Source organism: Triturus cristatus, chromosome 8 (assembly GCF_964204655.1).
Source record: "Triturus cristatus chromosome 8, aTriCri1.1, whole genome shotgun sequence".
Taxonomy (NCBI): domain Eukaryota; kingdom Metazoa; phylum Chordata; class Amphibia; order Caudata; family Salamandridae; genus Triturus; species Triturus cristatus.
Window position 1 is genome coordinate 1372226000 of NC_140591.1, and position 18343 is coordinate 1372244342.

An 18343-nucleotide genomic window follows, 5' to 3' on the forward strand; every position below is an offset into this window, starting at 1 on the left:
GACAAGGCCTCATGGTAGTTGGGGTGCCTTTTCTATCTCTACTTAGCAACACTTGAGAAATGGTAAGCAGCATGACTAGTGTAGATCAGGAGTAAGATGGCCGACAAGTGAGTGGGGACAAAAGCAGTCTAGCATATTGTTTGAAGTTGGAGTGACAAGGCCTCATGGTTGCTGTAGTCAGTTCGGTGTCACTTTTGCAGCACTTGACGAACTGAGAGTGTACCATAGCTGTTGATGACGTGCATTTGTGATGGACCATACATTTTCATATTGCCACATGTAATGGGTCCTGGGTTGTTATTTTGATGATGCTGCACTCACAGACATCACTGCAATATGTAGCAGTTCAACGATTTGTGGCATGAGGGGTTTCATATGCACCAATACTCATTGCCTCCGACGAACAGACATCTCAGATACTTTCTATGTTGCATATTATGAGAGTAGATGTAGGAGACGATAGGAACGGCAGAGTTGTTAGCAAACAGGACATTGTGATTGTGTCAGTTCTTGTAGTTTAACTTACCAGAGTCCAGACCGCCAGATATTCCTGACAAGCCCTTATTATGCAGGATGGCTAAGACCTTCTCCTCCCACGGCATGAGTTGTAATGGTACACTGGGAGGGCCACCGCCAGTCCTTTGAGCCTCCAGGTGGTGGCTGGTGTACCTGCCATGTACCTTGTGCCTGAAGTTGTTCCACCTCTTCCTGATGTATCCCTGTGTGCACAGGGTAGTACCAACAGCATTCACTCTGTCGACAATCCTGTCTGACATTTCTGCTTTGAGGAGTCTGCTGGACTTGGGATCCAAAGATTTCGGGCTCTACTCTAAGGATTTCACCCACCATGACTGTCAACTGTTGTTGAGTGAGGGCAGTTTTTTTGGGGGGGGCCTTGGTGATATAAAAACCAAAATTAAGTGTGAGCAGGTTTAAGGAAAAAATACAGATAAGGGATGTGGCAAAACGCTTGAAAAAAGGTGGTGCACAGTGCTAAATGGGAAGATGAAAAAAGGGGTGCCTTATGGAAAAAGTGCAATAAATGGCTGTCTGTCTTGCTGTGTTGTGGTTTGGAAGCAAAGGTTGCTGGTCAAGAATGGTGTGTGCTGTATAGTGTGATTCGCAGGAATGTCCACTTGTCAAAGCACATCAAGTGTGTAGTTTTTAAATCCATCCATTGGTCAGTGTAGGTGTTTTCTTTAACTTTTTGCGTGAACCGCTGCCATCGGGAACCACTGTGAGACCGCCAGTATGACTGCGTAGTCGTAATATGCTCACAAGTAGGAGTACAGGCCTAGCGGCAACTGCTGACGAACCGCCAACATTTTGGACCGCCGCAGGACCGCTGGTTGAACAACTGCGCCAGGGGTCTTGGCTTCAAACTTCACAACTCGTGATAAGGTGTTGGTTAGGTGCCGGCACAGAGGGGGAGTGAACTTGGCGGCCGCGGTTCTCTGGGAGTCAGATCGCCATACTCGTAATCAGGCCCCTAAACAGCTTACTGATTTCAATATCCCCATTACAATATCATGAGTTATTGCAACAGTTGATAACTATCATATCTCAGTTACAAACGTATTGCAATTATTAATTACCATCTTTACAACTGGTTTGCAGACTTGAATTATTCTATGTCTTGACACCTAATTCTTAGACCAAGAAAACGTGCAAGTAAAATTAATTCCATATTACACTTCCTTTCTAATTTAATTAATTTATTTCAATTCTAAATCCTAATGCACCCATGAAATATTGCATGTGCATTCATATATACAATGAAAAAAATTGCTCAATTAATCTTCAGATAACAATTCAGAGCCTGTTAATTATCACCAACTCCAAGATTATCATTGATGCACTGATGTACATCATTAATACCATAATTTAAAAAACTAGTTGTGAATGATCAACTCTAAGACAATATAAATGACTCATGTTTGTTGCTTATAATTGTTTTCAGTTTAAGTGCTCATTAAGCACTTTATAATTCGTTTAAAATATTCAAACGAAAATGTATTACACACCTTATTTAATCTAACATTTATGATCACTGCTTACTTATAGATTGTTTCAGCACCACAAACAGGTTGGCTTTTCAGAATCACTTGAACAATTTTCCAGTCTTCAAACAAGGCTCACAAATAACACATATAGAGATTGCAGTCTAATTCCCTATCCTTATATCATACTTCATTATGTCAAAATATAAAAATATTGACAATTTTGTTACTTAAAATACATAGAATGGACACATGCATGAATGATCATCCTGTCTTAAGGACCATCCCATTTCCTGAATTTTAATCTTCATAGGACCCTTATACTGGTCCACCATCCCAGGCCAAATTGGAGAAGCATGAAAAATGGAACAAAAAAGACAGGAAATATAATTCATTTAATACTGTCCTCATACACTGTTTATACTTTCTATCCATATTTTATTCCTCTCTTCCCGCTCCTGTGACTGGAAATGCCAAACTAAGCTATCTAAGTGGGTCTATCAAGCCGGTCTGTAATCTCAGGTGAAATTCGATTGGAAAGAGAAATAGGAAGAGACCAAAGAAAATTAAATCAGTTGTAATTCGGTCACACACATTATTAATTACTTCTTAATCATGTCCATTTCTCTATTCCATTTGTAAAATCAAAGTCTTCAGGATACACTGTAAAGGTAATATAATGCAGACAAGATCAATGTGTAAACACAGTAAGACCATGAATTCTCCTAAAGGAAACAAAAGGTTCTCCCACTCTTTACTGCAAAATGTAATCTGGCCTCTGTTTTCCTGATCCACAGTACCACCACTCAGCAGAACTGTCTCTTGTAGTCTTGGGACCAGAAGTACACAGCCTTAGGTTCGCAATTACCGAGTAATGAATTTTAGCAATTTGCTATTAGTTAATTACAAAAAGCTTAGTACAAATGTGTGTTTCACAAATTTAGCAATTCCCAGTTGGTTGCAAATAGTCCTACCTCATTAATATTCATGAGGTAGGTCACAATTTGCGACCCATTACCAATTGCTAAAATCACAAGGATGGTGGCCTGCTGGGGTCTGCAACCACTATGTCTGTGATTGCTTTTAAATAAAGCAATGATTTATTTTACATGCAACCTGTTTTCCTTATAGGAAATTAGGATGTGTTTCAAAAACAAATCTGAAAAGTTTTCTTGTCATTAGGGCGAGCCTGGCCAGTGCTCATGCGCTGCTCTGGCGATCTGCTGTTGCAGAGTATGGATGAGAAGCCCCGCCCACTCTCCCCCCATATTTTTCATCGACTTATGTCATTGTCCTTCATAAATGCTGGCTTCTGATTCTGTAATTAGCTTGTTAGTCCCTCGTTAGTACGGCCATGTCTTGGTTTGTAAGCACCCATGGCTATTGGCCCCATTACTTCGGTTGTTACATGGTACTTGTTATTTCGTCTTGTAAGCACTATTTGCTTTATTGAGTTTCTCCTACTTTAGGCACAACGACGTGCTTTGCTTCCATTCAGCGCGCCATGCACGCTTTCAATTTTAAAGCAGCCGGAACAATGCTGTCGTTTGTTTACAATGCCATAGATCCCGCATTTAAATGAGAGACCTATACCATTGCAAATATTCTAAAATGTACTGAGCCACTGGCAACGTCATAAGATGTTTTATTGTGCAAATAATTTAGTCTTGGCAGCACTTTGCAGTAAGTACCTCACGTAAATTTGAGGTATATTTACACAACAATAATGAACCATTTTTATAGACAGGCCTGTCGCCACCACTGATGTGTGGATACCATGAGGGTACAACTCAGCCACGCACTAGCAGTGCATTCAACACTGCATGTGGCTGCATAAAAGCCTCCAGGGCACTAAAACACAGTGAAGTACCACTCCTAGGCACAGAATGAGATGACGCAACAAACAACAGCATGACTGCAAGGTCACCTGGGGTTAGAAATGAGACAAATTTGAAATTGCCGTTGGGATAATGGCCTAAGGATTGATCGCTTGCTGACATCGACTGAAATCTGGTGGCAAAAATCAAGCGGTCATCCAGCCGTCCATCTTTCCAAAGTCGGCAACTCCAGTATAATTCGATAGGATAATTGTAATGCTTGTTGTTTACAGTTCAAACAAATGGCCAAGTGTGGTACAAAGTGCTACATATACAATATTATTAGTGAAATGACAGAGCCAAACATGCACACAGGTTTCAAAATGAGGACTGCGCCTTTGGAAGAATGACAGCCATGATACAGGACCGATCACTTCAGATGCTGAAAGTTTGTTTCTTTTTTAAAGTCCTCTGACTCACGTGACCTCACTTTTAATCTGTCCCTGGGGCTCTGGTGGAAACACTCAGCTTCTTTAATGGGAGTGAAAAACATCCCCGTGATACCTTTTAATGTACCTTTGAACGAGGGCTGTGTTTTTAGCCTCTTTTTTGCAGTTTTATATAGCGCAAACGTACTTGACCCGAATGTATTGGAGTGCTTTATATGAGCACCAGTTACATTACCCAAGGACAAATTCATTTATGGTAGGCACGGGAGAGATTGAGTGATTTGCCCAGAATCACAGGATGGTGAGCCGACTCCGAGACGCATACCTGCCTTACACTGTTGCTGTTGAAGCGGAACTAGCTCCTACTGGCGTCATCATCCTCTTACTTTTCTTTAGTTAAGAATCACACGTCTGTTTCGTCTGTGATTGACAAAATGTGTTCTAGTGCTCACTGGATGCAAGAGACTCCGCTTCCCATGAAGCCTACCCACCCCTCACTCTGGTCCTGGATAAACCAGCTACCGCCGATGCCTCATTTCCTAAAATTCAGAGCATTTGGACCAGGTAAATGAAGCACATATGATAAAGGCTTCATAACAAAAGGTGAACAAAGAATCATGACACAGTATCTCTGTTCGCTGTAAGGCAGGACAACGCTCATGCCAGCAACATCGTCTGCCAGCGCGGATCTGTAGCTCTTTATGGCAGTCGCACGAGCATCCGGTTTGAGGGCGTCATGGGCAGTCGCTGGTTTTGTGAGCTTTATCAGGATGCACCAGTGAGACAGCTGAGTCACTATGAGCATCCGTTTCCTGATGATGTTTCCAGTCCTGCTGGTGGTCGACTTCCGAGGTTCTCAGTTGACTAACCCTTGAGTATTATTTTGGTCGAAAAGCCTGGTGGCAGCGGAGAAGCTCGCCGGGCAGTTAAACAACAGCATCTAGGTGCTTCGTTGTTGTGCAGTGTTAGGATCTGAGAATATCTTGTAAAGGTAAGTGTCAGCAGGAGAAAAGAACACTGCTGAAACCCCCTTTCAAGTGTGATATTGTTGTAATGAAGATAATCTCTTGTAAACAGGTTGCCAGTCATGTAGGTTATAATACATACTTTTATTGAATAAGATAAGTCTTAGTTACAGGTCATAAGAAAGGTGGTAAAAGCCCCACCAGGTGCAGCATCCTTGCTGCTCATCCCACTCTCTCCAACTGATATTCAACCCAACCAGGCACTCATCAAGGAGAGGATGCAAATCAACAACCAAAGTTTCCAAAAGATATCTTCTGATATTGTGATCTCGTCTTATGAATCACGGTGTCAAACTTTTTAAAAGGTATGTCACCTTGCCCAGCTGGTATCTTCAACTTTCATTATAATACAGGAAACATTTCTACATAAACTGCTTGAAAAAGACATTAAGGAACCCTACAATCAAAACAGAGCAGTCAAAATATCTCATGTATTGAATGATACCAAAATCAACATTACCACACATTTTAACACCAAGGTGTTGCTGGTTTTCAGAATTAAATTAATGCAGACACACACTCCAGGATCATGTCTCCAGATAAGGGAGGTGTTTACCCTGACAATGCATGAACGTATCTGCATGGGCATGAAATGGTTTCACAGCATTATGTGATTGCCACCAAACAAGATGTTAATGTTAATGTTAATGTTAATGTCATTTATAGAGCGCAACAAATACCCGGAGGTGTCCTGGCGCTTCTTGATTCTCTAAGACTGGCAGGAAACAATAAAAGGAGGCAGACTACTCTTTGGAAAAGAGCCACGTTTTTAATTCCTTACGAAAAGGTAAAAGCTCGGTGAAAGATCTCAGATAGCGAGGTAATTCATTCCAAGCCTTCGCTGTGCCATAAATAAAGCTTTTGCCTCCCCAACGGGCTTTCTTTATACGAGGCACCCAGACCAGGTTGGCCTCTTCAGAGCGCAAGTGTCTGCCTGGAACGTACCAGCGCAGTCTTTGCTGTAGAAACTCTGGACCTATGCCATGTAAGGCCTTAAAGGCCAGGCATAGTACTTTAAATTGTATACAGCTTTTTACTGGGAGCCAGTGTAAAGCTTTCCTCTCTTTGGAGACGGAACAGGGATTTGAAGAGTCCATAAGTAATCTAACTGCTGCATTTTGCAGTATCTGCAGTTTTTTTAATCCTTTTAGTTGCATATTAAGGTAGAGTCCATTACAGTAGTCCAATCTGGACATTACCGTAGCACCAACTACAATTTGTCTACTGTCCTTAGGCAATAAGGGCAGGACTTTTCTCAGCATTTTAATAGTATAGCTGATTTTAGAGGCTAGTGCATTTACTTGAGGACCTAAGGTCAATTTATCATCCAGTATGATTCCCAGGTTCTTAACCTTTCTAGTTGGCACAGGGGCTTTCCCCATTAGGTCTGGCCACCAGGAAGGAGTCCAAAAACTGGTGTTATTCCCAAACAATATCACTTCAGTTTTCTCTGAGTTTAGTTTGAGACAATTGTTTGCCATCCAGTTGTCCACTGCTAGCATACACTCTTGAAAACGACCTTCCACATCAGCCTCGCACTCAGAGATACCACAATTTGAGTGTCGTCGGCGTATGATGGAAGGCCGAAACCAAAGGTGTCTATAATTGGGGCCAGTGCACTAACATAAATATTAAAAAGAGTCGGACTAAGTGAGGACCATTGCGGGACCTCACAAGGCAATGAAAAGGGATTGGACTGAAAATCTCCGAGGGCGACAATCTGTTTCCTGTCCGGGAGGAACGACCTTAGGAGCTCCCAGGCCTTCCCCTGAATGCCACAGGTGTTTAGACGGTTCAACAGTATGGAATGGTGAACCGTATCAAATGCTGCGGACAGGTCTAACAGGATTAGTGCCGCCCTCCCTCCCTGATCCACAGCAACCCTGATTTCTTCCGTAGCCTTTATAAGAGCCGATTCCGTACTATGACCAGGTCTGAAACCAAACTGGGTCGGGTCTAGTACTTGGTTCTCATTCAAGAATAGGCTAAGCTGCTTATTCATGATTTTCTCCACCACCTTAGCTGGTAATGGCAGTCTGGAGATTGGACGAAAGCCACTGGGATCCGTAACTGGGAGCTTAGGCTTTTTTAGGAGTGGCAGGACCGATGCCAGTTTCCACTGACTGGGAAAGAGTCCAGTTGCAAACATAAGGTTAACAATAGTAGTGAGAGATTCCGCAATTGGACTCAGCGCCAATTTCACTACTTTTACGGGGCAAGGGTCCAGAGGCGAGCCAGATTTAGCTTCCATGAGGAGCTGTTGAATTTCCCTAGAAAGTATTGGCCGAAAATTCCGAAACGTCTGGCTAGGCACCTTTATTATTGTGGAAATCTCAGTGCAACTGTCTACATTCCCGGCACTAAGGGAGCTAAAGGCCGTATAGATAGATTCAACTTTAGATAAAAAGATCTTGGCCAGATCTTCACAAAGTCCTTGGCTGGGCTGCACTAACACAGGCTTCGGCACGGTCAGGGCAGTCACCGTCTTAAAAAGTTCTTTACTAGAATTTTTGGCGCTCTTAATCTGAACAGCGAAATACATTTGTTTGGCTGCCACTATTGCTTGTTTATAAGACTGCAGGTGGACTTTATACATTTTTTTCTCCCTACCATTATAATTCCTCCTCCAGCTTCTTTCAGACTGTTTACACTTAAGTTTAAGGTTCCTAAACTCCCCAGAATACCAGGGGGCTGAGGGGTGTAATCTCATAGGACGAAGGAGTTTGATTGGCGCTACACTGTCACAGGCTAGCTCCAGCCACCTTGAATATCTTAGACTGGCTTCATTCACTTCAGAGGGTAGTTGTGTTGTGGTCGAGACCAAAAATTCGTTAAAGGTGGTTGCCTCCACCTTATTCCATGCTCTTCTCTCAACACATTTCTTTGGGCCTAGGTTTTTTCTGGGAGCTTTTGGCAGCAGAATCTCAAATTGGACCGCCGCGTGGTCCGACCATACCAGAGGGAGACAGCCCTTAAAATGTAAGTTCTGATAACTAGAGAAAATCCCATCGAGGGCATGCCCTCCCCTATGCGTGGACCCCACTACCTGTTGTTTCAGGTCGGCGGTCATCATCAAGTCAGTCAATGTCATAGTGTCCGCTTCTTCTGTCAGCTCTAGGTGAAAGTTAAAATCTCCCATAATAGAGAAGGCTTCTGTAAGCATACCTTCTTCTATGAGGGTATCCAGAGAGGTGAGAAACGCCTTCCTGGATCCCGGAGGTCTATAAAGAAGACATCCCTTGAAGGAGTGATGATGGGTAAGGGAAAGGTTAAAAGATAATGCCTCACAGGTATCCATAGGGAGTGGCTTAAAGGCAGCTTTAATTGACTTATGATAAATCACTGCCAGACCTCCGCCTCTCCCTATAGGTCTATCCAATGTCTGGCATAAAAAGTCGGGAGGTGTGGCCACCACAATATCCGGCCCGGAAGCTGCATCTGTCCAAGTTTCTGTGATGAAAGCCACCATGGCCCCTAGATCACTCATGAGTCTGGCAAATTCTATGCTATGTTTGACCAGAGATCTCACATTGACTAAAATACATTTTATTACTTGGGTTTCTTTGCTAGTTTCCTCTCTCATCCTCTCTTTATTTCTGGAGATGGGTAGATTAAGGATTCTCGGGATGTCAAGACCACAGCTCGGACAGACCTTAAGACTTCCTGAGGTTGGGACATTAGGAAATATGCAAGGACATTCTTTATTCAGGGAAGTCCCTCTTAGTTTAAGCAGGCTTGTGCTATCATACCTCCATGTCTGCCGAGCATCTGAGCGTGGACGACCAGGGTCCCTGGCGCTGTGCGCTGAGCGTGCGCGGACGGGCGCAGACGGGCGCAGACGGGCTTGCCTTTGGCGCGCCTTCGCCCGCGCCAGCTTCGTTTTTATATGTGGGTTGAGTAGCCTGGTCCGCTGACCTCGACTACTCTCAAAATGGCGGCGCTTCCGATTACTCGATCCCGAGTAAATCCCAGACACCACTTGCTTGCCTGCCGGAATCCACGTCCCCCAATCACCCCACAACAATTAAAAGATTAAAAACAAGATGCACATGTTATATTCAGATCCTACAACCCCCACATCTTAAATCAATATCATTTGGTAGTAGTGACTGTAGAGCTGCTTTGTGTTGCTTCAAGGAGCATGTGCTTCCATTCCACAAGGCTAGAAAGTCAGTGAGCATCATCTGCAGCTGAGGGCTAGGTTTGGATGCAATTCCAGGGTTCACAATCACAAAAGAAGAGTGTGTGGCCTCTCCTTGGGTACGATACATCCTGCATTTCGAAGATCATCAGACATCACCAAACGCATGCCTTCACCAGCCTTACATTGCCTAACCTCCTGCCCCTGTTAGACACACAGCAACCACAAAGCATGCAAGACCAACCAAATGAATAGACCACCACAAGTCTCCACAGTATTATCCTCCAAAGTGTGAGCCATGCTGCAGATGAACAACAGATGCAGGAGCCCACAGACCTGAATGCAGGCAACAGGCAGCAGCTGGAGAGAAAGTACTGGTTCCTTTCCCTTTGGCCTAGTGATGCTCTGAGCTCAGCTTCATAAACAAACAATCACATAGGCAGTCACTGGGACAAAATGGACTAAAGGATGCCACTCGCCTACTTTGAGATAACCTGTCCAATCTGTCCTGCCTTGCATGCCAGTTGTTAAGTGCACCATGTGGTTGACACAAAGATTCACACACAGTACATTCCAATCTCTGTAAGCAGAACAGCACACTTTTTTACACTTTAATAGTACAAAGATGCAATTTCACAGCTCCTTCTAGACAGAAGTCAAAGGCATCATTAACCTCCAAAAATGTATTTTGATTAAAAAGTCAGAGATATCAGTGTAGAGAGAGATTGCAAGAAGTGCAGTTTTCTGCTTTAGTTCCCGGGACCTGTCATTCTCGAAGTTACAGGAAGGATAGCTCTTTTACTTTGACGTAGAGCAGCACAGCAGTGCAGCAATGTGGCTTGTGGTGATATCCTAGGTCAAATCCCCATAAAGGAGGCCCTAAGAATTTGTTTCGGTCAAACAAATGCGCATTAGACACTGCAAAGACTTACAGAGTCATAGATCTGCTCTGAACCAGTGCATATGTTCATAATATGGTCCTTGCAAGGGTAAATCTAAGCTGACTTGAGGACAAGGCTAGAACCTACTCGCACACAGACAATTCCCTTCATGCAGCATACTTGCCCTCAATACAGCCATGCTCCTACTCTGCCTAATGAAACCATCATCTGCAAATTGGATATAATTGGCATTGCTGTGGGTGGAGAAGTCTGCATGTCACAAGCATTCATGGCTAAATACTTATAAGGCCCCAAATGAGAGACCAATTGCATTGCAAATGCTTGTTTTTTAAGAGGAGGCTAGACACATCAGCTCTCTCTCAATTCTGTCAGGCCCTTCAGCGTTTGGCTTGTTGGAGTCAGCCCCCTTCAACCATTGGTTTGAGACAGTATCATTCACACCATAGATCAGCCCAAAAGAGTATCCATCTCTCATATCATGCTCCCGTCTGCTCGGTATATCATTCCACCTCATTGGGAGTGAATCCATTTGAAAACATGAGAGACTACGTTCGTACTGGAAACATAACTCATTCATTACACTTTCTCGCATGAAAATCTTTATCTGAAAAAAGCAATCTTTTCTTTTTTTTATTAAACTGTTCGATACATTAATTCACTTTACGGCAAATCAATTCACTGAGAAAGCCATGCAGTTTAAAACTACATTACAGGCTGCAATGACAGACCTGAGACATGTTTCACAAGGCTACTGGGTGGTTCAATGAGTGCTGCAGGTTCACTTGTAGCATTTAATGTACACGTTGTAACTTTTACTAGGGACTTCCAAGTAAATTAAATGTGCCAATTAGGTGTAGGCCAATTTTACCACGTTTGAAGGAGAGAAAACAAGCACATTAGCACTGGTTAGCAGTGGTAAGATGAACAAAGTCCTGAAGCCAACAAAAAGAAATTCAGAAAACAGGAGGAGTGAAGGTACACATTTTGAGGGAACACCACCACAGAGAATGTCCGGTCCAAGCACACGATTCATTCTGATAGCATGAATGCACCTTAAGGTAAATAACATGGTTGTTTGGTGAATCTTGATATACTTGGAGTCTTCTCTTATATTAAAAAAGGAAGAACGGGCTAACATTCCTGCTGCAGATTCTTTAAACCGATGACCACAAGCTCAAACCTGGTCATGGATTATTTATCCTGACACCCCTCTGTTCTGTCCTCTTAAATAAATACAGCTGCTAAATCTGCATTTCCTAGAAGTCCAACATTGTTTAGGGATTACAGAGTGTGCTAATCAGTTTTTCTTATACAGAAAGCAAGGCTCTAATAGGTCATCAACAAACTTTACAAATAAATATATTAGAACAAGAAAACATACTCCACACAACGTGTGCTATTATTGTACAGAACACTGCAAATGCCAAAACATCTAGGCAGCCCTTAAACCAGTGAACACTGAAAGAGAGGCACATATTATTAAAGTTTCTGGAAACAATCATTCTTGGAAATCGCTCAGCAGAAAATGTGTATATTATTGGCGCACCGCACTAAGGTTCTTCATGTGTACAAAAAGGCAAAAACATCTAGTGTATGACCACCAGGGTAAATTAACTATGGATCAGGGCCAACACACCAAAAACAGGCTTCTCTGCAGGTTAAAATAACAAATACACTAAATTACTAGTTGAAACTACAGTTCTGTGTTTACTTCTGGTTACGTTTTAAAAGTTATTGGAAACATCTTATTGCTTGTGCTTGCAAAACTAACTCACAACTGATGCAGAAAAGCAGTTTTATTTGCTTTCCCTTGGGTGCAATTACGCTATTGAAATGTTTTTTTACTCAATCTTCTTTACTGCATGAGGAGAAACATTTATCAAACACCATTCAACAATGATTTGATTCGAAAGCATGTGAAAATCAACTTTTCAGCTTTTCGTTGTATTGCACTGTGTTCTTTACAGTTTCTCTAGTATAGCTTAGTATGAGAAAATATAATAGTTTCTATCACCAGATGCCCAGATTTATGTGCGGGAAAACCTCGTGGCTACTAATAAGGTTTCCGGGAAGTATCCCCTTGCATAACTTTGTCTAATACGAGCATATGCCCCTCGAATGGGGAATAACATGCGAAATTGCTGATTGCAAATCCGCTTGAAATGTTCGCATTCCGGAGATGAATCTGCTTTCATTTAGTAGTTCGGAGCATGTGTTTAGTGGAAGCACGGTGGGATGGGGTGGGGGGCGAGCGTGAGGAAGTGGCAGGGCCTAGTACAAGCCCTTGCTGCCCTTTTGGTGTAGAGAGGCCCCCAACCGATCAGGGAGCCCCTATACCTTTAGGGGGCCTACATCCAGCCGAAAGAGGACGGATGTAGATGGGGAGAGGATGTGGTTCGTCGGCTACACTGCTGACTTTGGTGCTGGAAACCAGAGTTCGAGCCTCGAGGTCACGTCCACACAGCCGCGGCCCGTGGAGGGAGTTCCGTGGGGCGGAAAGGCGGGGCGCTACGAAATTCATTTTTTTATTTATTTTATTGTTTACTTACCTGTAATTATCCATATTCCAGTTTTTAGAACCCCCCACCCTCCCCCTCCCCCGCCCCGCCTTTCCGCCCCACGGAACTTCCTCCACGGGCCAAGGCTGCGTCCACATCCTGTGATTCTGGGCAAATCACTTAATCTCCCCGTGCCTGAATGTGTAATGTAGATACGGTGCTCATGTAAAGCGCTCAAATACCTTCAGGTCGAGTTCGTGCTATAAAAATATGGAACAAAAACAGAAGTCAATGGATATCTATGGCAAATAGCACACTGTGGCCCATCATCACTTTCTACAGTGTGGGCATGCCATTTTGTGTTACACCACCAGGCAGGATGTGGGGTGAGGAGTGCTCCAGGGTACAGCAGAGTCTTTGGCCTGACAGAACCTTTTGGTGCTTTTGCATGTCACGGGAGGTGTTTGGGCCAGGGCTGAAGGCTGAAACTGGGCTGCATGTGCATGTGCAGTCTGAGCCTCATGTGAATTTAGTGATCGAAAGTAATCAGAACTAAAGTGAAAACACCACACAAAAATCCCACAACGATTTAGAAAATAGAGACAAATTTTGCAAATTATTTGACACCAAAATGACAACAGCCCAGTCAGTAGAACTGGAGTTATGATTTTTTAAAGTTATTGTGAAAAACTGGCACGTAAAAGATCACAGCGCTAACCGTGGACATCTAGTCATGCGAGACCGGGGCAAAGTTGAAAGTTATGGCCGCCCGCGAAGGAGAGCAGTTCAGATACACAAGGTGGGTTGGTCTCGGCTTAACTATGGACTGAGAAGAAATTTTGAAGAAACATGTCTGAGAAGGTAAGGTTTAGCAGGGCACATCAGCTGGCGGTAACTGAGGAGCAAACGTCATCACTGGGGAGCTGCTCAACTGAGTCACAGTGAAGATCTATACATTTGGATAGTGTCGCTTTTTAGGAAGTCAAAAATCTTTAGTGGGAGGGGGCTCCCATGGTGTAGACAATGAGGACTCCATGAAGCTGGATAAACCTTCTTCAAGGATTTGCTGCTGCAGAGTAGAACATTGTGGGATCTACTGTAAAATCATGATGACCAGTGAGGCACTTTGGGTGGATCGATTAGCAGGTAGGTCCCAGTCTCCTCGGTTCTGAGAGCACTTTTTGGCAGAACATTTTTTAAGTAGAACGTTTTAGGTTTTGGCGGTTTGAACATGTTTAGCACTACTTCCAAGGATCCAGAAACTGGAGGGTAGGACTCACTACAGGTGAGGTCCGGCTGCAGTATTCGAATATGTTGGAGTTTTTCTGCCCCTCTAGCTCAGAGCAGGAGGCCAGCCAACTAGCTCTTGCAGTTACTCTGGTAGTCCTGGGTTCAAGCAGCAAGGCAGTTTTCAAGCAGCAGCGAAGTCCTCTGAGAGCAATTGGGCAGCCCTCTGAAGTACATAGCAGGCCTTAAGCAGCAGAGCAGTGCTCTGAAGTACAAGTTTGGCCTACTGGGTGTCCTCGCAGGTCCAAGACTAAAGAGTGGGTCTGAGAGTCCTATTTTTAAACCTGGTGCCAGCAATGAAGTGGAAGAAGCTTATAGATTTTCCCCAACAGTTGGTTCTGGAATTTCCTTTCTCCCTGCCCATGCTCCGGGAGGTCTAAAGTGACAAAATGCTGATGTGAAGTTCTTTGAGCGTGTGCTGAGGCAGCTTCTTTGAAATGTAAATGGGGCAAGGAACAGCTCTGCCCCTCCCATCCCGGCAGGACAGTCCATCAAGCCAACAACTAAACCTTCTTTATCTCACTTTCTAGGAAGAATACACAAAGGCTAGCTGCCAATGAATTATTAAATAACAGTCATGTGACCCAGGACACTGTTAAAGTTACATTTGCCTCCTCTTCTCCTCTTTCTTCCAGAACCTTCCTGTCCTTTCCTGCTTCACACCTTTCCCCTCTTGTGCTCCTCTTCTCCTCTGTGACGCTGTCAGCTGGCGTTCTAGAACGCCAGCTGAGTTTAGTCAGTTTAGAGAAACGAACTGCGCGGAGTTGACACGCTGTGTTTTACTGCTGTTTCCTCTGCTTTGGTGTCCTGTTTACCGCAATAAAGCTTCCCTTTCTTCTCACCAAGTGTGCCTTCATCTTTACAGACACAGTCACCAAAGGGTTAGGGAAAGAAAAGGCCAACTTTCTAAAAGTGGCATTTTCAGAATTGTGACTTCAAATCGGACTTTTCCAATAATGGGGATTTAAAATGACAATTCTTTCTAAACCAAACCAAATATGACAGTTCTACCTGTTTCCACCAGAACATATAACATTTTAAAAGATATGGGGTGGGCAGAACTTGCAGAGATAACTTTGCAGAATTCCACAGGAAAACTGTGCGAGATTACGTGGAATTGGACCAACTGACAGAAAATATGCAGCTCACACGGCAATTCAGTGCCGGCAGTGCAAGAAGCTCTGAAAGTCAGGGCAAATGGCACTATGCGTTGCACAAGACCGAGCGGACATTCGGTTGATATCTACATGAGCCGCTGCAAATCTACTAGAGTGCCAGCCCTCTGAGAGCAACCGCTCGCATTTGCCTGTGACAGCCGCATTCAAAAAATACTGCTAGGTGATGCCAACTCTTGTTCACCAGCTCACATATTTTGGAGCTGTACTGGTGAAAAATGTCACTTTGTGGCAATTGGTGGTGTTCTGCCCATTCAATGGGCAGAACAGAACATTCTGCCCACCCCTAAAAAGGACAGGAGCATAAAAATATACAAGGACAACACATCATATCTTATAAATATTTACTAAGGAGGCAACCTAATAATATAATATAATATAAAGAAAGTTACAGTATTGCACTGTGTTCTTTACAGTTTCTCTAGTATAGCTTAGTATGAGAAAATATAATAGTTTCTATCACCAGATGCCCAGATTTATGTGCGGGAAAACCTCGTGGCTACTAATAAGGTTTCCGGGAAGTATCCCCTTGCATAACTTTGTCTAATACGAGCATATGCCCCTCGAATGGGGAATAACATGCGAAATTGCTGATTGCAAATCCGCTTGAAATGTTCGCATTCCGGAGATGAATCTGCTTTCATTTAGTAGTTCGGAGCATGTGTTTAGTGGAAGCACGGTGGGATGGGGGGGGGGGCGAGCGTGAGGAAGTGGCAGGGCCTAGTACAAGCCCTTGCTGCCCTTTTGGTGTAGAGAGGCCCCCAACCGATCAGGGAGCCCCTATACCTTTAGGGGGCCTACATCCAGCCGAAAGAGGACGGATGTAGATGGGGAGAGGATGTGGTTCGTCGGCTACACTGCCGACTTTGGTGCTGGAAACCAGAGTTCGAGCCTCGAGGTCACGTCCACACAGCCGCGGCCCATGGAGGGAGTTCCGTGGGGCGGAAAGGCGGGGCGCTACGAAATTCATTTTTTTATTTATTTTATTGTTTACTTACCTGTAATTATCCATATTCCAGTTTTTAGAACCCCCCACCCTGCCCCTCCCCCGCCCCGCCTTTCCGCCCCACGGAACTTCCTCCACGGGCCAAGGCTGCGTCCACATCCTGTGATTCTGGGCAAATCACTTTATCTCCCCGTGCCTGAATGTGTAATGTAGATACGGTGCTCATGTAAAGCGCTCAAATACCTTCAGGTCGAGTTCGTGCTATAAAAATATGGAACAAAAACAGAAGTCAATGGATATCTATGGCAAATAGCACACTGTGGCCCATCATCACTTTCTACAGTGTGGGCATGCCATTTTGTGTTACACCACCAGGCAGGATGTGGGGTGAGGAGTGCTCCAGGGTACAGCAGAGTCTTTGGCCTGACAGAACCTTTTGGTGCTTTTGCATGTCACGGGAGGTGTTTGGGCCAGGGCTGAAGGCTGAAACTGGGCTGCATGTGCATGTGCAGTCTGAGCCTCATGTGAATTTAGTGATCGAAAGTAATCAGAACTAAAGTTTGGCCTACTGGGTGTCCTCGCAGGTCCAAGACTAAAGAGTGGGTCTGAGAGTCCTATTTTTAAACCTGGTGCCAGCAATGAAGTGGAAGAAGCTTATAGATTTTCCCCAACAGTTGGTTCTGGAATTTCCTTTCTCCCTGCCCAGGCTCCGGGAGGTCTAAAGTGACAAAATGCTGATGTGAAGTTCTTTGAGCGTGTGCTGAGGCAGCTTCTTTGAAATGTAAATGGGGCAAGGAACAGCTCTGCCCCTCCCATCCCGGCAGGACAGTCCATCAAGCCAACAACTAAACCTTCTTTATCTCACTTTCTAGGAAGAATACACAAAGGCTAGCTGCCATTTTCAGAATTGTGACTTCAAATCGGACTTTTCCAATAATGGGGATTTAAAATGACAATTCTTTCTAAACCAAACCAAATATGACAGTTCTACCTGTTTCCACCAGAACATATAACATTTTAAAAGACATGGGGTGGGCAGAACTTGCAGAGATAACTTTGCAGAATTCCACAGGAAAACTGTGCGAGATTACGTGGAATTGGACCAACTGACAGAAAATATGCAGCTCACACGGCAATTCAGTGCCGGCAGTGCAAGAAGCTCTGAAAGTCAGGGCAAAAGGCACTATGCGTTGCACAAGACCGAGCGGACATTCGGTTGATATCTACATGAGCCGCTGCAAATCTACTAGAGTGCCAGCCCTCTGAGAGCAACCGCTCGCATTTGCCTGTGACAGCCGCATTCAAAAAATACTGCTAGGTGATGCCAACTCTTGTTCACCAGCTCACATATTTTGGAGCTGTACTGGTGAAAAATGTCACTTTGTGGCAATTGGTGGTGTTCTGCCCATTCAATGGGCAGAACAGAACATTCTGCCCACCCCTAAAAAGGACAGGAGCATAAAAATATACAAGGACAACACATCATATCCTATAAATATTTACCAAGGAGGCAACCTAATAATATAATATAATATAAAGAAAGTTACAGTGGGGCCGCTTCAATATATGAAAGGGTGAGTTACCGCTTCAATTTAGTGATGTGTTTTCATTGGGAGGGGGCTTGACCCCTTGAATTTCTGATAATGTGTGCCTTGGATAGACTGTCTGCGTGAAGAAAGAATGGAAGTTCAATAAAAAAATCTTTTACCATTCTGGTATGGTTATTTGGGTAAGCACGGATGAGTGGGGGAGAAGTGTGGTTTTATATTTTAAAGAAACCTTTTATAATATTATGGCCTTAAACCCTGGAGTATGTTATGGTACCAGTGTTAGCGAATGGGAGACATATTCATTACCACAATGAAAAACAACTTTAGGAGTTTTTCGCTGCCAGGAGATTTAAAATCTAATTACACATTTCCTGCATTTTAAATAAAATTCACCCTTCCCTAGGAGCTACCTTAGGAGTGACTTATTAATATTAAAAAGGAAGGTGTAAGCTTGGGAAAAGGTTTATTTTGCTATTTTGAAATGACAGTTTAATTCTCACAATAGGCTGGAGTGGCAGTCCTGAGACAGGTTTCAAAGTGCTACTCTAGTAGG